Source organism: Myotis yumanensis, unplaced genomic scaffold (genome assembly GCF_028538775.1).
Source record: "Myotis yumanensis isolate MYYU_CA2020_CCGP unplaced genomic scaffold, mMyoYum1.0.hap1 SCAF_22, whole genome shotgun sequence".
Taxonomy (NCBI): domain Eukaryota; kingdom Metazoa; phylum Chordata; class Mammalia; order Chiroptera; family Vespertilionidae; genus Myotis; species Myotis yumanensis.
Window position 1 is genome coordinate 12,623,547 of NW_027223773.1, and position 24,564 is coordinate 12,648,110.

Sequence of the window (24,564 nt, forward strand, 5' to 3'; positions counted from 1 at the left end):
ATAAATAAATAAACGGTGTGGTGTGTTTTTTTTTAAAGTCAATGTTCTCCACTTGTAAGGGTAACACTTCCCTGACCATTCTAGAAAAGATTTTGTCATTTTAAGATACACAATTTGCCCAAGAGAAAAGTCCTCAATTGCTGCTTTTTTCCTTTTCCCGGATTTCCCAGCACATCGTGGACTGATAAGTAAACCGAAAAGTAAAAGACCGTATCCTAATTCATTCAGTGTGCCTGTGTGGAAAATACACATAATTTATTCCCAGAATTATCAGAGCTCAGACAGTCCCTATTGGCAAAATAATTCGGTTACAGATTTCTTGCTGTAAAAGACAAAAATGGGTCAGATTTTTATTCCACAGTAACCCAACCCACTTTTTATTTTTAAAGAAAATAGTTCCTTATGACACCAGCACTAAAAAGGGGGGCAGTGCTCTGGAAAGCTTTTGAATATTTGACTCTGAGAGTTGTGCGACTCGGAGTTACTAGAGCTATCTTATCGATTGCAATTTTCATTTGTTTCCAATGTTAACCAATATATTTGTTAAAGCCAAATTTGTCTGCTGAGCCATACTGCCTCAAAGTACCTTGCATAGGCCCATCAGATTGTATTAAATCTCAGCTGGATTAAACCCTAAAATTAAGTATTGTATAAACTACAATGGTGTATATACTCTAGACTTCATGTAGAGTATTTGAAAAATGATAAACTTTTATTTCTGCTCTACTTTGCTCTTATACTGTAGTAATGTCATCAACTTCTATAATAAAGGCATGTTAGTCTTTATTACAGAAATATTATTTATTATAGAACTGCTTTATTTTTTTTTTTATTGATCTTAGAGGAAGGGAAGGAGAGAGAGAAACATCAATGTGAGAGAAGAACATCGATTGGTTGCCTCCTACAGGCGCCCCAACCAGGGATGGAACCCACCAGTAGGCATGTGCCCTGACCGGGAATCGAACCTGAGACCCCTTGATATGGGACGATGCTCCAACCAACTGAGGCACACGGAACAGGGCAGAGCTATGATTTATTTAAACAACATCATCCTTTCTCTTAGACTGTGCCATCGTGAATTGGCAGAATCTGCCATTTGTGGCGTGATGGTACCTCCTACGGAATGTATGCTGGCTTTCTCCTCTTCGTTGTCATCACACCCTAATAATATGGGGAAGAGCAGCATGTCCATCCATGTGACTGTCCCTCCTAAATTTTAGAGAAAACACCCTCATTCTTTTTTTCCTTTTAATCCTCATCTGAGGATATTTTTCCATTGATTTGTAAAGAAAGTGGAAGAGAGAGGGAAAGACAGAGAGAAATATCGATGTGAGAGAAACACATCAATTGGTTGCTCCTGCACACGCCCCGACCAGGGCCCCGGCTGGGATGGAGCCTGCAACTGAGGTACATGCCCTTGACTGGAATCGAACCTGGGACCCTTCAGTCCGAGGGACGATGCTCTATCCACTGAGCCACACTGGCTAGGGCTCATTCTTTATTAAGCCAGATCTTCTTAAGACTAACATCTTTCAGTAGTAGAAATGTATGCCTCGTAAGAAAAGTCTTCCCTCTTCTTGGCTAGAAATGAGTAAATGAGATAGTGAGAGCTTATTTCTGTTCCACCATTTGTTGGGGGGTCACTAAAACTAGAAGGAACATTTAGAATTTCAGGACATCAGGTCACAAATTAAGCTACTGCTCCTGTCATATTAAAAAGGACATGTTGTGTCCAGTGTCTAGGACCTGGCACATAGCACACATAAGATACATATTTGTTGAATAAATGAATGAACAAATGGACAGACACATCTACCTCTGCTCTCTGAGCAGTTTACACAGTTCTTTCCTCTTGGATGTCTTATTGGGAAGGTAATGAACACACTTTGGAGACTTGCAGACCTGAGTTCAAATCCCACCTCAACAGAATTTATGTCTCAGGCAAGTTGCTTAACTTTTCTAAACCTTAATTTCCTCCTCATGTGTGAAATGACAGTTACAACCACTTCAACCGCTTATTAAGAGAATTAAATGTGATGAAATACTAGTAATCAGTAGTATCTAAAACATAGCGAGTGGTCAGCCAGCTAAAATTCCTCTACCATAATGTGACTGTATACCCGTTACCACAGCACTAGCTGCTACAACAAATAAGTACAGACCTGTCCTGGCGCATAACTATAGAAGTGTATTTCTCGCCCTGGCCAGTTTGGCTCAGTGGATAGAGCGTCGGCCTGTGGACTGAAGGGTCCTGGGTTCAATTCCGGTCAAGGGCATGTACCTTGGTGGCGGGCACATCCCCGGTGGGAGGCGTGCAGGAGGCAGCTGATCGATGTTTCTCTCTCATCGATGTTTCTAACTCTCTATCCCTCTCCTTCCTCTCTGTAAAAAAATTAATAAAATATATTTTTTAAAAATAAAAAGTGTATTTCTCATCCATGGAAATCTCTGAATGGCACACAAGTCTCTCCCGGGAGCATTTATCCGCATGGGGCCCAAGTTCCTGCCCCAACAAGGCTCTCACATATTTAACACAAAATCACATCCAGCTGGCAGAGGGGGCAGAGCATGGAGAATTACGCCCGGAAGGTTCTGTGACATGACTTCCATTGACCTTCCACTGGCTCCAACCCTCCCAGGTCACCTGACTACAAGGCAGGCCCGGGAAGTGGAGCTTCACCCAGGAAGGAAAAGGAATCGGTTTGATGTCTAGCCAGCCAGTCTCTGGCACAGCTGATTTCTGAAATAACCGTGTTAAGCCTCCAGCTGTAATTAGCGAATATCCTCCATGATTAATAGAGCAATTTCCAAGAGAGCGGAGTTTAAATCCAGATAGAAGTAGCGGGAGAGTCCGTTGCCATGGCCATCGGTACTAATCGTCTTTTTCTCTTTTTCACAGTTGTCTTTCTCGAGGTTCAGGTCAGATGTCTGTGTTAGTAACACACGAGACAGCCCCGGGAACTGGCTTGCACGAATCTAAACTGGGTACCTAAAGCCCCCTGAGAACTCCCCTCTTATTTCATTGTCACATCCCCCCCTTACGTCTAGAATATGAATGAAGATGTTTCATTCATATTCTCTCTCTGTCTCTCTCTGTCTCTCTCAGCTCAGTCTGTTAGCAATGACGCAATCTCTGGGCATGATACTGAGTATTTCAGAGCCTCTTGGGTCACAGCAAGTTACTGACCACAATAACTGCTTGTGGGGCATCGAGCTAAAACTCATGTCCTAACCCCAAAGCAACAGCCCACGGCCACTGATGGCCAACCTTTTGAGCTCGGCGTGTCAGCGTTTTGAAAAACCCTAACTTCACTCTGGTGCCGTGTCACATATAGAAATTTTTTGTTATCTGCAACCAAAGATTTATATTTTTGATATTTATTTTATATATTTAAATGCCATTTAACAAAGAAAAATCAACCACAAAAATGAGTTCCCGTGTCACCTCTGACACGCGTGTCGTAGGTTCGCCATCACTGGGCCCTACACAGTCCTTATTCCCGGCCGTGCGGAGGAATCCAGGTATGGGAAGCACTGCAGACCCCTGGTGGAAATTAATCAACAGAAACCTCATTTAATCCCCAAGCCTGGCGTTAGGCCGTAATCTAAACTTCCCGAGCTGGGGGCATTTCTGGCTGCTTCGGAATCTGCTCTCTGGGCCTGAGCTTTTCCCAACAGCTCGCAGTGACATCATCCCAGTAAACTGCCAACCCCCATCCAGGTCATCACCGCACCTTTCTCTCAGTGACCTCGCGTCAGATGCAGTTGTGTTCCAGAAACTGGCCTCCTCCACTTGGAAACACAGTTTTTCCTGCTAATGAAGATACTTGCAGGATCAACTGGGAAGTTTCCTATCTACACCCGACTTTAAAAAAACACACCCTACTATGAAGTCCTCTGCTGGTTGAGTTTGTAATATTTCCCTAAATAATACTGGTTTGCGGGAGAAATATCTGGCTATTCATTCAAGGACAACACCCGAGGACACAGGTGGTGCACCTGGTCCTTAGCCGGCTGCTCCTGCTCACCCCTCGGCATCTGCTCCCTGGGCCCTAATGGAGTCCTGTCCCCCTCCCCTGCAGGACTCAAGCTGGCTCCAGGCCAGCTCTCTCTCCCATGGGACTCTATCCGGGCCAGGGTCAACACTCACCCATTCTTTGCCCTCCAAGCCATTTTCTCCCTCTTGGTTCTGCTACAGAAGCCATCGCAAAGCCTGTTCCCAGTTTCCACCGAATCTCCTCATTGTAGGGAACACATCCCGAGCTCCCACATGAGCCCCCGGGAGCCCCTAGAAGCCCCCTGGCGTGAGCTGGAGACATGACTGGCTGGACATCAAACCGATTCCTTGTCCATCCTGGGCGAAGCTCCACTTCCCGGGCTTGCCTTGTAGTCAGGTGACCTGGGAGGGAGGGTTGGAGCCAGTGGAAGGTCAACGGAAGTCATGTCACAGAACCTTCCGGCGTGATTCTCCATGCTCTGCCCCCTCTGCCAGCTGGATGTGATTTTGTGTTAAATATGTGAGAGCCTTGATGGGGAAGGAACTTGGGCCCCATGCGGATAAATGCTCCTGAGAGAGACTTGTGTGCCATTCAGAGTTTTCCATATCCTCTCCCCTCTCCCCACAGGACAGGGTGAGCTCGACTTCCCTCAGGGTCACCCCTCCACAAATCTCCTCTATCTCGAATTTTCCCCACTGTTTTACATGCTTAAAGTGAACGAGAGCGTTGGAATCACAGAGTAATGGGCTTTGAACTATTTCTTTCATCAGACCTTCAAAGAACCCAACTTGAACTCTCAGACTTTTTGTATTTGGGGATCTCAGTTGGAACTTCAGCTTTAAATTCCTACTAAGAAGCATGGTCTCTCTGTAGTATATGTACTTTTTTATTGTTTAAAGTATTACAAATTGTAGTACATATGTCTCTTTTTTCCCCATTGTCCTCCCCCACTCCTGCCTCTCCTACTCCCCCTCCTCCCCCCTGAAAATGTCCTCACCCCCCACCAGTGTCTGTGTCCATTGGTTCTGCTTATATGCATGCATACCAGTCCCTCTGTTGATCTCTGATGTGTGCTCATGTATATAAAAAATTATCAGCTATTATTGAAAAAAAATATATTAAAGTGAACAGGTATTCAAGGCACAAACTTAATTAAAATAGTATCTTCTCTGAACTTGTTTGCATTTCTGCTTGACAAATAGGTGACAAATTGCCTTTTTCATACATTGTCACCTACGTGAATGATATTAAATGTTTAGACTCTTGCCCTTGGTTCATTTTTCAATTTTTTTTCTTAAGAAATCTAAAATCAAACACTATGCAATTTTATCTCCAAGGAGCATATGATATGTAAATGTGCCACAAACAAAAAATTAAAAATATGGAAGTACAATCTGGACAAAGCTGGTCACTTGGACAAAGGTTACAATGAACCATGAAAACCCCTGCGTGCAAGGCTGACTCTCAAATCAGGTGGGATTTTGTTTGTTTGAAAAGCTAATAGATGTCTCCATGCAAATATCTGACAAAACCCTCCGGTTACATGACGCCTAGAAATCTTACTCTGAGCAAAAGCTTCTCTGGGCGGTTCATAAGGGACGACTTCTAAAGAGTGAAGGACAAGGCAACACCCCCGACTTTTGACTCTTCATGCACTTTCTCCTCAATGAGGGGCGATCACCACCTCTTCTTCTTCAATCTCTAGTCCTGGTTTCGTAAAACCACGCGCATATCTGCCTCGTGCTGTTGTCAGCTCTGACCGAATGTTTTACACCTCAGACCACGCAGTTCACATTGTAACAGTCACTTCACCTTCATTCCAGAAACACGTGCTGACTCTCTATAGAGAGAGTCTAGAGACAGATCCAACTACAGCCCATCTTGCCTACTTTCAAGATGTTCTACCTGTTGGAAGACCAACCTGTACTACACGTTGCATCAGTAGAAATATGTGTAAAGGGGCAAGAGAACACACCCTGGGAACAGTTCGCAGTGGGATGGAAAGGAATGTCAGGTCAACCTAAAGAGAAGTTAATGACACGCTAGTTGAGCTTCTCATTGAGGTCAGAAGTTGAGCAGGAGACACACCAGGAAGTGAAAGGAACACAAAGTAAATCAAGCGAGAGTAACAATGGGGACTCCAGGAAGAGAAAGTGGGTGCAGGGAAGGTTTCTGTGACCCACAGGCATTTGAGCTGGGCTTGAAGAATAATTATGAGAAGGAAGAGTTTACAATTATGCAAGAGCAGTGGAGAGAGAGAAGAAGGAAGAAGTTCCAGAGTAACTTAGGATGTAGAATCATCAGAACTGAGTCATCCAGCGGTGGGCAGAGGGGTGGTGACAAGAATCATGAGAAAGTCTAATGCTTGAGGGCAGAAGAAAAAATAGCCAGATGAGTAAGAAGAGAAACAAGAAGTTATACAACCAAGATGGGAGAGAATTTTGGGAAAGGGGGATATATTCCCCAGTGGAAATGAGACAAATTAGACAATGTAAATGGAAAAAGGAAAGAGAGCCAGTCAAAGGGAAGAGATTGAAAATGAAGAAAAAGGGGGATTATTTATGGAGGGATAACTCTAAAGGCCATGGAAGGAGAAGAAAGCTAAAGGGAAAGACCTTGAATGGAAGGTAGGTTCTTCTACAAGGGAGCCCGGCCGGTGTGGCTCAGTGGTTGAGCATCAACGTATGAACCAGGAGTCACGGTTCAATTCCCAGTCAGGGCACATGCCAGGGTTGCAGGCTTGATCCCCAGTGTGGGGCGTGCAGGAAGCAGCTGATCAATGATTTTTCTCTCGTCATTGATGTTTCTATCTCTCTCTCCCTCTCCCTTCCTCTCTGAAATCAATAATAATCATAAAAAAGTGAACAGGGAACGGATTGGCATAGGTGGAAAGGGTTTTGTAGACAGATGGGAGAGATGTGAGTGTTGGCGGCATGAGGAGGATGGACCACGTGACAATGCAGGTAGGATGCAGGTGGGATGGAGGTTGAATCATAACGCCTTGCATCTCAGTGCCTTGAGCATAAGCTGGTACATGTCATGCGTTTGCTTGAGTTCTTTCAACACCGTTATGCCCGGATTTGCAACCTCTCCTTTCAGGACTGAAACAGACATTTCTGCAGCTGCTAGGAATGTCGGTCACTGACACGGCTTCATGAAGTCTCCTTTCCAGGAAGTGCCCCCTACTAAGAGACCCACTGTACCCCAGATCACACCCCTTTCCAATGAGCTTTCAGTCCCGGGAGGTAAGTTCTGGACAAGTCTTCAGGATCATCCATACCTCACACTCCCCCACGGGTCTCCCAGAGCCCCCCATCCACACACACACACACACACACACACACACACACACACTTCTCCCTCTCTGCCCAATCCTGGTCCTTCACTACCCCCGCCCCCCCCGCACCTGTCCCCTGCACACACAGGCATTTACCCTGAGAGCACTCCCCCAATCCTGCAAGCCACAATCCCTCTCAGAGTCAGTCTCACTGGGAATCCAACCTGAGAAGAAAACCCTGCCAGCAGGCCGTGGGAAAATCAGGATTTCATGAATGAACAGCTCTGTGGTGGGCAAAACCTCCTTTTTTCCCACCTTCTTGTCTCCATGTGGATTAAAATGACTCTCCTGAGGTTCCCATGCCTTACTCCCTCCTCCCCGGGGATGCATCTGACTGGGGCTTTGGGGAGAAGTAACCTGGCCCTTAGCCCATTCTGAGGTTCCTCCGTTTGGGGGTCAGGTCTGCTCCCCGCATGCCAAAAGAGGCCTGCTCTGCAGTCGGGCCCTGTGATTTTCTGGGTCTGGGGTGGAGCTTTAGCAATCTCTCTTGTCTGCCGGCCCAAACGCACACTCTCCAACCCAACTTGCACTAACAGAAAGCTGCTGGCTTTCTTTCCAACACCTGCCTTGTGGAATGCGTTTCTCTCTCTTTTTTAAAAAATACACTTTTTATTTTATTTCATTGATTTCAGAGAGGAAGGGAGAGGGAGAGAGAGATAGAAACATCACTGATGAGAGAGAATCATTGATTGGCTGCCTCCTGCACACCCTCTAACTAGGGATCAAGCCCACAACCTGGGCATGTGCCCTTGACAAGAATTGAACCCCCCTTCAGTGCACAGGCCAACACTCTATCCACTGAGCCAAACCGGTTAGGGAAGTGGTCGGCAAACTCATTAGTCAACAGAGCCAAATATCAACAGTACAACGATTGAAATTTCTTTTGAGAGCCAAATTTTTTAAACTTAAACTATATAGGTAGGTACACTGTTATGAACTTAATTAGGGTACTCCTAAGGCTTAGGAAGAGCCACACTCAAGGGGCCAAAGAGCCGCATTTGGCTCGCGAGCCGCAGTTTGCTGACCACGGGTAGGGCATGTATCGTGTTTCTCAATTGAGATCCATGTTCACAAGGAGGAGAGAGGAGCTATTTTGCTCTGGGAAACCTTTACTGCTACATCACTTTTGAAAGGGAAAGAAACTAGTATTTGGGAGACTTGGGAGTGGGGAGGGGGTGGTGGTGGTAAGAAACCAGCAGAACTCAGAAGGAGTGTGAAAAATAAACACAATGGGGAATAAAGATAAAGAAAACTATAATGGTGTCAACATTCAGCAAATGTTCATGAACTCGAGTCATATATGCAAAGTTCCTGCCCCAGAGAGGGAGTGAGTCATGAAGGGAATTTACCCAAGTTCCCAGTCATTAGATTTAAATCATTGTTCTTTATTCTCCAAATTGTTGTCTTAATTCAAAAGATTTATAAAGAACCAAGAGTGTTGGCTCTGTGACAAAGAACTGCATCAGCCTTTTGCTAAAATCAGTTTTACCATTAACTTAATTACATTTTATTACCAACAGATACGTATGCTAAATGGATCCATGTATTAAAACATCTATTATAGGTTTCCAGAAGTGATGGTAAGGATGGCACTGTTTTTATTAATGCTTATTTTTAAATTACTTGAATTTGACTTCATTTTACCCCAAATTACCCTTCAAGATCATTTTTCGGGCTTAGTCCCAAATCAAGGACGCCTCTGAGACTTTTTCCATAGCAAGAAATTAGGTGAGATTATTTTTGTTTTCAGAATAAACAGGGTTAAGAAAAGTTTATGTTAGAGCCATTGAATGTTTGAGGTGTCATATTGTGCAGATTTCACATTAAATATAATTCTATTTCTCCTTTTCATTTCTGTTACTTCCCAAACCAACCAGATGTAATAAGGTTTCAAGAGCTAGAAAACATGTCTTTGGTTTTTTTTTCTCATCTGTTCGGGTTCCTAAGGCACTGTGAAGTATTGATGAAATAACTCCATAACTCGTTTGTTGCTTGCCAGTCATTTTGCTTATCAATAATGCTTTTTATCAGTTTCCTCTAAAGCAGCGGTTCTCAACCTGTGGTTGAGACCCCTTTGGCGGTGGAATGACCCTTTCACAGGGGTCGTCTAAGATCATCCTGCATATCAGATATTTACATTACGATTCATAACAGTAGCAACATGACAGTGATGAAGTAGCAACGAAAATAATTTTATGGTTGGGTCACCACATGAGGAACTGTATTTAAAGGGCCAGAAGGTTGAGAACCGCTGCTCTAAAGCATCCAGATTTCTTGAAAAAAGTAGAAGCTATGCAATATAATTTTTCGTTGTGTTTTCTTTTTCTTTCCTTTTGTAATCCTCACCCAAAGACATGCTTAGAGAGAGGAAGGTGGAGGGAGAGAGAGAGAAAGGAAGAAAGAGAGAGAGAGAGAATTGATCAGCTGGCTGGACCAGGGATCAAACCCACTACTGGGTATGTGCCCTGACCAAAATCAAACCTTTTGATGCACAGGACGATGTTCAACCACCTGAGCCATTCGGGCTGGGCAATTTTTCACCCTTTATAATGTGACTACAGGGGGCAGGAAGTGGGGGAACACAAGGCCTTCAAGTGCTCCAGCCCGCTGTGATACCCCTGTCATCTGTGCAATGATGAATGCATGAGATGGCAACATGGCACTGCTCTCAGAGGTGATGATGGGTTTGCTCTGAGCAATCAACGCTCATACCTGGGCCTCTTGTGATCAATGACACACAATTTGGAGACGGCTGACTGGGGTTAATGGTGCAAGCTGTGGCTTTGGAACAGAACTCTTCTCTCTGTGAGACTAATTGGCCCATATGGGGATTAAACTGGTAACCGTGTCCTTATTTGTCAACCCATCTATTCAGTGGTTGAAACTGGTTGCATCCGAGTCATGCCCCCAATTCAGCCAAGGTATTTTCAAATCCTAATATCACAACTTTAGAAAGAGGAAGAGGCCATTTTTTAAAAAACTATACAAGCTATTTATCAACCCAAATCACGGCAAGAAAATCATTAAAAATTAAATAACAATTATCCTGTTGCTAATCGTGCTTAAATGAATACCCCCAGGTGTGGGAAACAGAACAGGAGACGAGTTGACTTCCCATCAAGTACCTTAGTCTATGGCAAATTCCAGAATTACTTTCAAAATTGTCAAGACGTGCCTTCAGAGACCCCCTCCTGGCCACCCAACGACTGCAGAGGGTTAACAACCACCTCAACTCTCCCCCAAAGGGTCAGGTTTCAAATGGAGACCTGACCTTCTTTCCTCACTGGATTTTTCTTTGTTTCTACGCTCACCAGAAGGCTTTTTAAAATCCAGACCCCAGAGAATTTTTAAAAATCTGTTTACCAATTACATGATTAATGTCCTGACTTTGACAAAGAAAGAAAAAACAAACACTTTGGCCACAAAATAGAGGCCCATCCTTCAATATAGACTTTAGTTCAGACTTTAATTCGGTGGAGTACAGATCTCAACAAAACAGCATATTTAAATTCAAAACTTCTTTTCAGATCTACTTAGATTTTTTTACTCTCAGTTTCCTGATGACTAATGCGATTCTCTTCTCCAATTCAAATAATGCTTAATATCCGACTAATACACAAAAAAACAAGCCCCAGTGTTGTCAGTGGGCAATGGTAGAGCCTACAAGCATAGCGGACATGAACAAGTCAAACATAAAAAACAGAGTGAAATTGGGCTAGTTAACTTAAGAATGGAAATGTTGTTCAACTTTGTTGTCAAAGTGTTTACTCATGCAAATCCACCTTTCCCAGAAACTGGCACTTCTGCTATTACATTTATATTTTGAAGCAGGAGAATCTTTCTCTCTTTCTAGGTTGATTCATAATTCTTACTTAGAAATTGATTCAAAACATCAGTGTAAACTTTATTAAGTTCCAATTTCCTTTTGAGTACAGTCACTCTACAGCACATATGTGCATGCATATTCATAAGCATAACAATTTACAGATAAATTGTTATATTTGTCTTATTAAGGAATATTATTTTGCATTATTTTTTCTTTGATAAGTAGTTCCTTTTCCAGTGACTCACCTTCATTGGTATAGTGTGAAGAAGCAGTATTTTTTTTTCCTGGGGATAAAATATTAATTAATTGTGTGACATTTTATGCCTCTTTAGGTCATGAGGATTAGAACTTTGACTGCCATGTTATACTTGTTAACAGTATGTGATATAAAAGGGTAAAAGACTGTAATTCTGTGGGTATGAAATGAGGGAAATCACTAAGAAACTCCTAAGAACAGAGCTTTGGATGAGAGAGAAATTTGATGCAGGAAACCATTACATATTTGGTAGCTATAAGAACTCAAGGGAAATGAGATATCACCAAGTACGATTTTAAGATTGTTCCTGTTGAACAAAAGAAGAATGTAGCTTGAGGTCCCTCGTGCATTAATTTCTTTAGAGCAATAAGAAACGAGAGGTTTAGGGGTATTAATATGTTTTCTAGAAAAGCCTGCAAAAGAAAACTTATATCACAGAGTGGAACTAATAAGGGATTGAAGACTAAGGATTTGGGTTTGATTCCCAGCTTTGGAATGTGAAATTGGGCAGAATATGTCAAAGACTTCAGTTCTGCCCATTTTTTTAAAGTTAGAATGTTTGTTTTCTTGTTTATTAATAAAGCTGTAAGGCTCTTTATATATTCTGGATACAAATCCTTTGTTAGATTTATGAATTGCAAATATTTTCTCCCAATTGGTGGCATTTTATTTCTTTGTTTTGCTTTATGACCCTGGTTAGGACTTCCAATATAACACAGAATAGGAGTGGTGAAAGGAGGTGGAGTGAGGGGAAATATTCAGTATTTTATCATTAAGTAAAATGTTAGGTATAGATTTTTAATTGCTGACCTTTATAAGGTTGATAAAATTCTTTTTTTTTTCTTAGTTTGCTAAGAATTTTTTATCATAAATTTATGTTGAATTTTGTTAAAAGCCTTTTCTGGATCTATTGGGGGTACTTATTTGGTTTTTCTTTGTTTTAATATGGTGAATTACATTAGTTAATTTCTGAATGTTAAACCAACCTTGCATTCCTTGGGTAAATCCCAGTTGGTCATGACTTATTATTTTACATATTGCTGAATTAGATTTGCTAATTTTTAAAGAAGATTTTGTATCTCTGTTCATAAAGGATATTGTTGAGTGACCGTGGGAGTTCTGGCTCTCAGCTAAGCCTTTCAGATACACCAGGTCTAGGTGGGTCAGGGCTGTCTCATTATTGCTCCTACACTGACATTGAGTTGGTGGGATTGGGCCTTGTTACTGATGTGTCTTCGTCAGGTTGGGCTGCCATCATAAAATACCATAGATTGGGTGGCTGAAACAATAGAAATTAATTAGCTCACTGTTCTGGAGGCTAGAAGTCCAAGTTCAAGATTTGCCGAGATGTGGTTCCTGATGAGAGCTCTCTTCCTGTTTTACAGGTGGCCACCTTCTTGCTATGTCCTCACATGGTGGAGGGGAGAGGGGCTAGAAAGAGACAGAAACAGAGATACAGATACAGATAGAGACAGAGTCAGAGGCAGATGTAGAGATAGAGAGCCCTCTCTGGGTCCCTTGTTATAAGGACACTAATTATATCATGTCAAGGCCCCACCCTTATGACCTCACTTAATTTTAATTACTTCCTTTTAGGCCCTACCTCCAAATACAGTCACATTTGGGGAGAAGGGTATTAGAGCTCAACATGAGAGTTTGGGGGGGACACAATCCAGTCCACAGTATGATGATGGTCATGGAACTCCTGCATCTCTTATAGGCCCCCTCTGACACTACCCTAGAGGGGAGAGGGAGGAGCAGCTCACGCCTGCTGAGGTGGGTGGCCTCCATTGACACAGCAGGACCACAAGGTCATGGGGAGAGTCATTCCTGTGATTCCCTCAGGTGCTGTAAGTCAGATTGTCCTGCTCCATTGTCATGTGAGAGGACCTGTGAGGGGTCACAAGACAATGAAACGCACGTGGCCTCTAGGCACTGAGAGCAGCTCTGCTGACAGCCAGCAAGAGAATGGGGACCTGGGTCCTGTCACTGCAGGGGATGGAATTCTGCCAACAACCATGTGAGCCTGGAGGTGCACCCTGAGTTCCAGGAAAGAAACAGCCTGGCCAACCCCTCGAGTGCAGCCTGAGAGAGCACAGGAGGCCCAGCAAAGCTGCACCCAGACTCCTTACCTGTAGAGACTGAGATAATGGATGGATGTGCCTTTAAACTGCTAAATTTGAGGTCATTTGTTACCCAGTGCAATAGATAACTAGTATGTCACGATGGTTTGTTTTTTTAATATATTTTTTATTGATTTCAGAGAGGAAGGGAGAAGGAGAGGGAGATAAAAACATCAATGATGAGAGAGAATCATTGATCAGCTGCCTCCTGCAACACCCCCTATTGGGAAATCGAGCCCACATGTGCCCTTGACCAGAATCAAACCTGGGACCCTTGAGTCCGCAAGCTGATGACACTCTATCCACGGAGCCAAACCGGCTAGGGCTGTCACTCTGATTTCTAAGTCTTTATACTTGTGATGATCTCCTCTCCCCCACCCTGTGCATTACCGCAGATCCTGTGAAATTTCTGATTAGAACGGAGTGAGGTTCGCCTGCTCCCTGGAACGCATCTGTGACATAAATAAGCAGCAAGTGTAGACATTTGGGGCTATGCTTAATGATGGATCTGCAGCACAAGCTGATAAAAAGGCAAGGCATTTCTTGTCATATGAAGTATGTGGGCTTACTGGAGAAGAGGCCTTCTGCCAAAAGTTGGAAGAAATGACAAAGGGTAATAAAATGTAATATCGGAGGAGATGGCGACAGATGGACTGTAGGCTTTTAAAAATGTGTTGGAATCTTTAAGGTGAGTGAATCCTTTCTGACCAAAAATGGAAGAAAGGGTTTACATGTGTACAAGCAGAAAGAATAAGCAAGCAATGCTGAACTCTCATGAAAAAGATGGAAAATAAAAGTTAAGATGAACACATCTATGATTAGCATCAACAGAAATGCATCTGTGCCAAGAAGTTAAAGAATAAAACAAAACAATTTTAATACGCAAGATAGGAGTTACAAAATGTCTCATGTCAAGAAACGTGAAAGGCGAGGCAAGATCCCTACGGAGCAAGCGATGGCCATGTTGGCATGGGTGCCCAAATCCCACGGAAGAAGCAAGTTTCCCGTCCAGAAACGCACACATGTCAGTCATCCCTTGCCCGTTTCAAAATTCCAAAAGAAGTTCGGTCCAAGATGCAGCATGAGCCTCGCCCTGTTTTCTCCTCAAGAAAATCTCCGTGAGCTGCAAATGTTGCCTTTGTCGCTCACCACTCCAGGTGGGCCTTGTTAGCTCGCGGTTTACTGCCAGATTGTTAAACCCACTGCTCGGAGGCCTGTCATGCCTTCCCAGTCCCACATCCGCTACCTCCACTCTCTCCCATCACACTGCTCACCACGCCCGCCTTCCCCTTCTAGTTCCACCTCCGTATGTCCTTCCACATGGCCCTACGTGGTGGGAACAGAATTCTCTTCCCCATCTGACATCATCTCGCTCCTACAGACGCCTCCAGCAGAGCGAACCTCTTCTGGGAAGGCAATTGTGCAACTATTTTGCTGACACATTTCAGTGGTACAGCATCTCCTAATCAGAAGCATCTATAACAGCGGTTCTCAACCTGTGGGTCGCAACCCCTTTGGGGTTCGAATGACCCTTTCACAGGGGTCTCCTAAGACCATCGGAAAACACATGTATTATTACATATTGTTTTTATGATTAATCACTATGCTTTCATTATGTTCAATTTGTAACAATGAAAATACATCCCGCATATCAGATATTTACATGATGAGTCATAACAGTAGCAAAATTACAGTGATGAAGTAGCAACGAAAATAATTTTATGGTTGGGGGTCACCACAACATGAGGAACTGTATTAAAGGGTCGCGGCATTAGGAAGGTTGACAACCACTGATCTATAATCTCCAGGAGGTCTAACCTTAAACATGACCCCACTGGAAAGCCAACATGAATTTCCATCTCAAGAGGCAGAGACCCAGCCCCTGAGTGTATGTCCGGGGTAGTTTCTCTCCTGCCCTGAGAGGTTAGCAGACATCACACTGAGCTGACTGGTTAAAACCATGTTCCTGGGAACATAGCCTCCGGTTCTGAAAATTACATCGCTTAACTGATCGATTTGATTGTTAATCCAATAAACGCTCCTTGTTTGCTGAGGACGTGCCGGGCAGCACTCGGTGCTATCTGTACATTGAGGCCAAACAGACTTTCTGGTGTGAGAGATGATTGAGATGGAAAATAAAGGAAAACTACAAATCCTGGTGAGGGTCTGGAAGGAAATGCAGAGAGTGTGGTGACAGGAACTAAGGTGAGAAGGGACTGAGGTGGTCGGGGATCCTCACTAATAGTATTTTCAGCCCAGCTGGCGTGGCTCAATTGGTTGAGCATCCATCTATGAACCAGGAGGTCACAGTTTGATTCCCGGTCAGGGCACATGCCTTGGTGATTTCTTTTCTTTTTTGTAAATTTAAAGGACATTCATCATTGACCCCAAAGCATCTCTTAATCTTAACTCTTTGCTTTTAACTCTGAGCCAGGAGGTCAGTGGCTCAATCCCCAGTGGGGGCATGCAGATGCAGCCGATCAATGATTCTCTCTCATCATTGATATTTCTATCTCTCTCTCTCCCTCTCCCTTCCTCTCTGAAATCAATAACAATATTTCTAAAAAGTATTTTCAGTGACCAGATTTCTTCATGTCCTTCTTTTTACCTCTCCTCGCTTAGTCTCTCTATTCTTCACAGCTTTCTCTTCTTTTTTAAAAAAAAATATGTATTTTATTGATTTTTTACAGAGAGGAAGGGAGAGGGACAGAGAGCTGGAAACATCAATGAGAGAGAAACATCGATCAGCTGCCCCCTGCATGACCCCCACTGGGGATGTGCCCGCAACCAAGGCACATGCCCTTGACTGGAATCGAACCCGGGACCCTTGAGTCCGCAGGCCGACGCTCTATACACTGAGCCAAACTGGTTCTGGCAGCTTTCACTTCTATTCCACTTTCACGCTCCTACCTGGTACCAGTTTTCTGTCTTTTTATTCAGAAGCCAGTATCCACCTGCTCCTTATACCTCAAAATAGCAAACGAGTTTGCACTGTGTGGGTTCTGGAGCTGGGTCTCCTCTGGCCTGAAATTCTGGCTTCTCCATTTGTCAACTGTGTGCAAATCTCCTCTCAGTTTCCTCGTATATAGAGGGTGATACTCATGGTTCCTAGCTTCGAAGGTAGCTGGCAGAATTAATTAAAATACAACAGGCAAAATAATTAATGCAGTACCTGGTTCATAGCAAAACCCAGCAGCTATTAGCTGTCCCTTTTCTTTCAAATATCTTGCCTGCATTTAAGATAAGTTGCCTTTCTAAACAGGAGTGCGAAGGGGGTGCTGGTCTATGGTACTATGGCCCCCAAAGATCCAAGCATCCCACAGGCATCATTCACTGAGTTGAATATATTATCAGTTTCAATCACATATAGTTTTATACAAATATATTTCTTTATTGTATTGGCTTTGTACACATTAAAGAACAGCACAGCCCTAGCTAGTTGGGCTCTGTGGGTAGAGCTTTGGCCCTCAGACTGAAGGGTCCCGGGTTCAATTCCGGTCAAGGGCATGTGCCTAGGTTGCAGTCTGGACCCCCAGCCCTGGTTGGGGGTGCATGTGGGAGGCAAGTAATCGATGTGTCTTTCTCATATTGATGTTTCTCTCTCTGTCCTTCCCTCTCCCTTCCTCTCTCCCTAAAAAGCAATGGCAAAATACCCTCAGGTGAGGATTTAAAAAAAAAAAATGAACAGGACAGTCAGCTGGAGTACCCTAGAGTGAAATGGAAAGAAATAGAAATACCTAGGCAGATGTAGCACCTTTATAATTAAGCTATTTGCAATCACTAATGGTCCCAGCCCCATTTTCAACAATAACCACTAGAAGAAAGAACTCAAACCAAACCTGAGTCTGTTTTGTAGTGAGATCACTTCTCCGAGGTTCTGTGACTTTAAGTTGGGTTGGCATTCAAAGGTTTCTGGGCTCCGGTCCCCAGCGGCCCTAATTAAGAGGTGACTTTGTTATTCTCTCTGACCCACTGTGCTCATCTACTGGGGTTTGTGTCCACTCTGCCTGGGCTTCTGCACAGCTCGGAACTGTGTGCCCCAGCCCTGGGGGCTCCTTCCCAGCACTGGCTCTCTGTGCGCAGTTTCCACTCCCTTTGCTACTAGAGTGAGTCCCTGAGGCTGTTTAACATCTTTCCCTTTGCATCTCAACTTTCCTCCTTAAAAAAAGATTTTTTAAAAATATATTTTTATGATTTCAGAGAGGAAGGGAGAGAGAGAGAGATAGAAACATCAATGATGAGAGAGAATCGTTGATCGGCTGCCTCCTGCATGCCCCTTACTGGGGATCAAGCCCGCAACCCTGACTGGAATCAAACCCGGGACCCTTGAGTCCGCAGGCTGACGCTCTATCCACTGAGCCAAACCAGCCAGGGCCTTAAAAAAAGATTTTTAAAACTTTTTTTATTGCTCGGCTGGTGTGGCCCAGTGGTTGAGCGTTGACCTATGAACGGAGAGGTCATGGTTCAGTTTCTAGTTAAGGCACATGCCCTGTTTGTGGGCTTGATGCCAAGTGTGGGGCGTGCAGGAGGCAGCGGATCAGTGATTCTGTCTCATCATTGATGTTTCTGGGTAAATTAGAATACACTGAACTATTGGTATATCTGTGGTGTCTGTCAATATCCATTTCTTGTCTGACTCTATATTCAACTCTGCATGTATAAACACTATAACGTACTGAAGAGGTGCAGCACACGTGGGGGAAAACAATGAACAAAATTTAGGCACAAAATTAATAAACCTTAGTAAGTATTTTAAGAATAAAATACAGTCCATCTGGGATAGACACACATCTTGTTTTCATTCAGTGGGGCGCTCCACTCACTGGCTCACAGTTCTAACTTCCTTTACTAATTTGAAAAATTAGTCACTCTCTATGGTGGTGTGACCAGTGCAAGGAAAGGTCTATTGTATTTTTGATTCGCATAATTCGTGAATATTGTCTATAAATGCTAGTATTTTTTTTCTTCTCTTTTTTTTTATATTTGTATTGATTTCAGAGAGGAAGCGAGAGGGAGAGAGAAACATCAGTGATAGGATAGAATCATTGATCGGCTGCCTCCTGCACACTCCCCACTGGGGATTGAGCCCGCAACCCGGGCATGTGCCCTGACCGGGAATTGAACTGTGAGCTCCTGGTTCATAGGTCGATGCTCAACCATTGAACAACACCGACTGGGCACTATTTTCCTTAAAGTTGGAAGTTATATAAAGACCCAAGAAAACTCAAACAAACCATGAGTGTGATGTGTGTAAATTTACTTTCACAGAACTTAAACAGGGAGCTTAATCTGAAATGCGTTCCAGAAGCAGCAACTTTGGACTAAGCGATGTCTTCCTTAACAACACTGTGTAGAAATAGCCACTCTTTTAGCAAAATGTTGACTTTTCCTCACCTCTTCCTCGCCCTCCCCAAAATACCCTTAATAAGGCAAAGGGTTTTCTAGGAAACCCTGCCCTTTCTCAGTCCCCGGGGCTATCTTCCTCTGTCAGCTCTAATCTCACTCAAACAGCCCGTGGCTATTCTAAAACAGAAGCAGTTGTTTCTCATACACGCATTTACTTTTTTCCTGAACAGAGATATTCCTCTTTAACTAGCCTTACTTGGAGTGTGTAAGGGTGGGGTCTAGTTAAGCTCTTCATATAAGAAATTTTAATGGTTGAAATAGTTTTTCTAAATGCTCTTTTTTTTTAAAATACTCCCTTACTTATTTTGATTTTTTAAATATTTCATTGATTTCAGAGAGGAAGGGAAAGGGAAAGAGAGATAGAAACATCAACGATGAGAGAGAACCATGGGTCGGGTGCCTCTGGCACGCCCCCTACTGGGGATGGAGCCTGCAACCCCGGCACGGGCCCTGACCAGGAATGGAATCCTGACCTCCTGGTTCATAGGTTGATGCTCAACCACTGAGCCAAGCTGGCCGGGCAGGTTTTCTAAACTTCCTATCACCAGTGTACGAATACTCTTCTGGAAAAATTCACTAGTTATCCAATGCCCTTGCTTCTCAGAAGCACGTACTGCCCAGAACACGTGTCTCTATGGGAGGGAATCATGGGCAAAAGGATATAGAGGAGCAAGTTTCACGGAGCAACTAGGGACCAGGAGGTTGAGTTTCCTGCAGAAACAGGAGTGGATGGAAATCAGAGGCTCATGGTTGCCTTGTATCTGGGGATTTGGTTCAACATAGAAGAGACTAATGCAGGCAGGCTCATTTCTCTCCCTCGGGCCTCACAGAATAATACCTTTCTGACTCTTAGCATGGGAAAGGTGGTAGGATTTGGGGAATCTGCAGCACAGAACTTGTTTGCAAATCTTTGGACGATGCTGTGAATTTGCAGTGAGCTGCATTGTCACGCTCCTCTGAGTGACTTTGAACGGACGCCCTGAGCCAGCTCCTGCTCACGTAGAGAGAAAACGCATGGACTGCAGAGCCATGGTGTCAGTTACAGGAGCTAGACAGTCCTTACCAAAAGCAACCTGCTCCAGATCCCCCGGCCCCAGGTCTTAGGACACAGAGGAATGCGGGAGAAGGTGTGAGTCATGATGTCTCTGGGTAATGGTGCTGGCACATCAGGGACCAGGCGCTGGGTGTTGCATGCTGCTCGCATCTGGGAGGAGTGAGAGCCTCAGCGTTTCCTCCACGAGCTTATTAATAGCAGAGGAATAAAGCCAGACGTGTGTGGCACGGATAGCCTTTGAGGAAATGAGCGCTGTCCGCGCAGGCTCCTTCCCACGGGCTGTTCGGTCTCTCCCTGCCCTGGGGAAACAGATGTATTGATCAGATTTTCCGAGAGGAACAGCCGCAGTGGGTTTACTGCCCTGGGAGGTGATAGGCCAGGAGTGTGTTGTGTGGGGGCCCAGGAAGTCTGCCGCCAGAGGACTCCGAGGCGGCTAACCTGAGTGGCTGGAACGCGTGGGGAATGTGAACTGTGTCAGGGCTGATCTCTGGTTTAAACTCTCCTCTCCTCCAAAGGACTCGTATGCATGCATATGAACATAGCCAATGGACACAGACAGTAGCGGGGTGAGGGCATGTGCTGGGGGTGGGAGTGGCCGGGGAGAGGTCAATGGGGGGAAAAGGAGACATATGTAATACTTCAAACAAAGAATTTAAAATAAAATTATATATATATTCTCCTAGCCCAGTGATAGTGAACCTTTTGAGCTCGGCGTGTCAGCATCTTGAAAAACCCTAACTTAACTCTGGTGCCCTGTAACATATAGAAATTTTTTTATATTTGCAACCATAGTAAAACAGAGACTTATATTTTTGATATTTATTTTATATATTTAAATGCCATTTAACAAAGAAAAATCAACCAAAAAAATGAGTTCGCGTGTCACCTCTGACACGCATGTCATAGGTTCGCCATCACTGTCCTAGCCTATTAGGTAACATTGCTGACTTCGGACAGATCTTATTCAAAACCATTCTATTCCAGACTTAAGGAGTCCCCGATGAAAATAGTCTTAAAGAGTAACCACTCCTACCCTTAAACCTCCAACACTGTAAAATAGACCAGAAATTAAAAACACTCTGTGTAGCTATGAAATTGAAAAACAAAATATACACGATTTGAGATGTCAACTTAATGGAGAGAGACCATAAGCTGCATTATATTTATAAGTGTGTTAATGCAAAATTTCCTGTATTTTATTCCCTGACTGAACCCACCCTCTAGGGCAGCGGTTCTCAACCTGTGGGTCGAGACCCCTTCGGTGGTCGAACGACCCTTTCACAGGGGTCGCCTAAGACCATCCTGCATATCAGATATTTACATGACGATTCATAACAGTAGCAACATTACAGTGATGAAGTAGCAACGAAAATAATTTTATGGTTGGGTCACAACATCAGGAACTGTATTTAAAGGGCCAGGAGGTTGAGAACCACTGCTCTAGGGAAACATGAGTAGTGGGTGTGAACATACAAAATGAATTTACTGACTCATACAGTAACTGAGAAGTTCGGGGACCTGGCTTCAGGTGGCAGCTGGATCTAGCACCTCAAATGATGGCGTGAGGACCCCCTTTCTCCATCTTTCAGAGCCAGCTGCTCTGCCTTGGCCTCCTCAACAGGAGGGTCTCTCCGTGTGATGGTTCCCAGCAGTTACAGATTCCTATTTTTCCCTTGGTAACCCCAGAAGAAAGCAAGTTTCTCTTTCCCAATAGGTTCAGTCCAAGTCCTAGAATCGAATGTCAGGGTTGGGTCCCAGACTGAATCACCTGACTCAGTTACGGTAGCCATGGTGATGGAATGCACCTGATAGGTCTGGCTGAGTTGCCCACCCTCCCCAGGAGCTAAATGGGCTGAAAGTCGATGAGGAAATCAGTATAAAAAAGGATAGATAGGTGCTGAGCAGACAAAGCAACAGGTCTAAACTTGAATGGGTAAATATGTTGGGTTTATTTAAGGACATGAGACTCTTTTTTTAAAAGCAAGGCCTTTACACTCAAATAGGGGTAACCCCCTTAGGAAGCTATATGCTTATTCAACTCATGCTGCCTTTTACTCAACATGTGGCTTTTTATGTTATTGTTTTTTTTAAATGTATTTTTAAAATTGATTTTAGAGCAGAAGGGAGAGGGAGAGAGAGAGAGAAACATCAATGATGAGAGAGAATCATCGATCGGCTGCCTCCTGCACGCCCCACACTGGAGATGGAGCCCGCAACCTGGGCATGTGCCCTGAACGGGAATTGAACCATGACCTCCTGGTTCATAGGTCAATGCTCAGCCACTAAGCCACTCCACTAGGCTCAACATGTGTGTGTGTGTTTTTTAATTGAATTGAGTTAGTTTACAAACTATAAATAAAATTTGTCTCATTGCTTTATAATTACACTAGAGGCCTGGTGCACAAAATTTGTGCACAGAGGGGGGGGGGGGCGGCCCTCAGCGCAGCTTGCATCCTCTCCAATCCAGGACCCCTCAGGGGATGTCTCACTGCTGGTTTAGGATCGGGCCTAACCCAGCAGTTGGACATCCCTCTCACAATCCTGGACCACTGGCTCCTAATCACTCACCTGCCTGCCTGCCTGGTTGCCCCTAACTGCCCCCCTGCCAACCTGGTTGCCCCTAACTGCCATCCAGGTCACACCCAACTGCCTCCTCCCTGCTGGCCTGTTCGCCCCACATAGCCTGCTTGTTCAGTTGTTTGGTTATCCCTCACTAACCCCCCTGCCGGCCTGGTTGTAGGCAGCCATCTTGTGAGGGTGTGAGGGTTAATTTGCATATTACCTCTTTATTATATAGGATAACATCCTATATAATAAAAGCCCAGCGACCATAACAGCAGAACAACCAGAACGACTGCTCAACCAGTCACTATGAAGTGCACTGACCACCTCTTGGTCCCTCCCCCCGGCCAGCAGGCTATGATCTCCAGATGGCAAACTGGGAACCTGGGTGGGTGGTAGCGGGGGAGCGAGGCTGGCAGCCAGGAAAGATGGCCCTGATCACAGGATAGGCCTAGGGACTGTACCCGTGCATGAGTTCATGCGCTGGGCCTCTAGTCTTTACATAAAATAGATTAGAATTCTTTCCTACTACTTGAAAAAGAGTAGGCAAAACAATGCAAAACAAAATTCCAAAAATGGAATTTAAAAAATGATCTAAGGAGAATAATTATTGGATGAAGACTAACTCCTTAGGGACCTACTTTGACAGGGACAATACCCATTTGGGTAGGTCAGTCATTTTTCAGCAGATCCTTGCCTCTTTTTTTAAAAAATACATTTTTATTGATTTCAGTGAGAAAGGGAGAGGGAGAGATAGAAACATCAATGATGAGAGAGTATCATTGATTGGCTGCCTCCTGCACGCCCCCTACTGGGGATCCAGTCTGCAACCTGAGCATGTGCCCTTGACTGGAATCGAACCTGGGACCTTCCAGTCCGCCGTCCAATGCTCTAGCCACTGAGCCAAACCAGCCAGGGCACAATCCTTGCCTCTTAAAGGAAGCTTGACCTCCCTGTGGTTCTGCCTCTTAGTGCAAAAGGAGGAGGAACTTTTATGAGCTTATTCCTGAGATTTGGTATCTCCCTGAGCATTTGTAAGATGCTGGTTAAATACTGAGGAACAACGTGTCTACCAGCCTAAGCATGGGGAGGACTGGGCTCCCTACCTTCCTGGTGCCAAGATCCGAGAAGGGTGCTCCTGGGCAGATGGCTGGACAGACTAAAGCATTAGTTTGCTGAGCCTCTGAGCTCGCTAATTAATTCTTCCGTTTACCAGGATTTAAAATGATTGTTCAAAAACAAGACATCCTTTAAAATAAATGCGAGGTGAACGTCTCAACACGATATTGATTAAGACGGTTATTTCCAACAGCCGAATGTTGTCATTCACTCACAGAATTGCCTCGCGCGCCCTGTTGGCTTAATGAAGCTGTTTGAGGTTTTGTAAGAAGATTAGCTGCCGTTTTTAATATTCGTGTTCTCCTTGAATTGCGTTTTCCAGCGTTCCAGTTAAAACGGTAAATGGGATTTTATAGCGGATGTCATCTCGCAAGGCAGATACATAACATCATTGACATTCATTGCTGAGAAAGTGAAATGTGTAGGACTGTGGCTTGGATGCCTTGGGTACTGAGAATTAAAAACTGTAAATTCTAGTTTCGACATCGCTGCTTACTATGGTACCACATATCACCTCTCTCCTGGATATTTCTTCCTCCCTGGAAAATAGGAGACCTGAAGACCGACCTTTCTCATGCAGAGCCGTGAGAATGAACTAAGTGTCTGTTAAAAAGGCGACTGAGATCATGTCGTATTTTTATTCTACACAAGATTATAAAAAATAAAACAAAGGCTTCTGGTTTTTAAGGTATAGAATCCTTTGAATTTATTAGAGGAGTTTTGGGGCGGCCTCTTTTTATATCGGAATTCTGGTATTGAAAGTGGGTATGTGTAAATGCAATGCATGCAACTCTTGGTGTAGGTCTATAAAAAAAAATCTCAAGAGCATTTTTATAATAAGACAGGCTCTCTGAGTGTGTACGATTCCCTTAGAATAACAAGC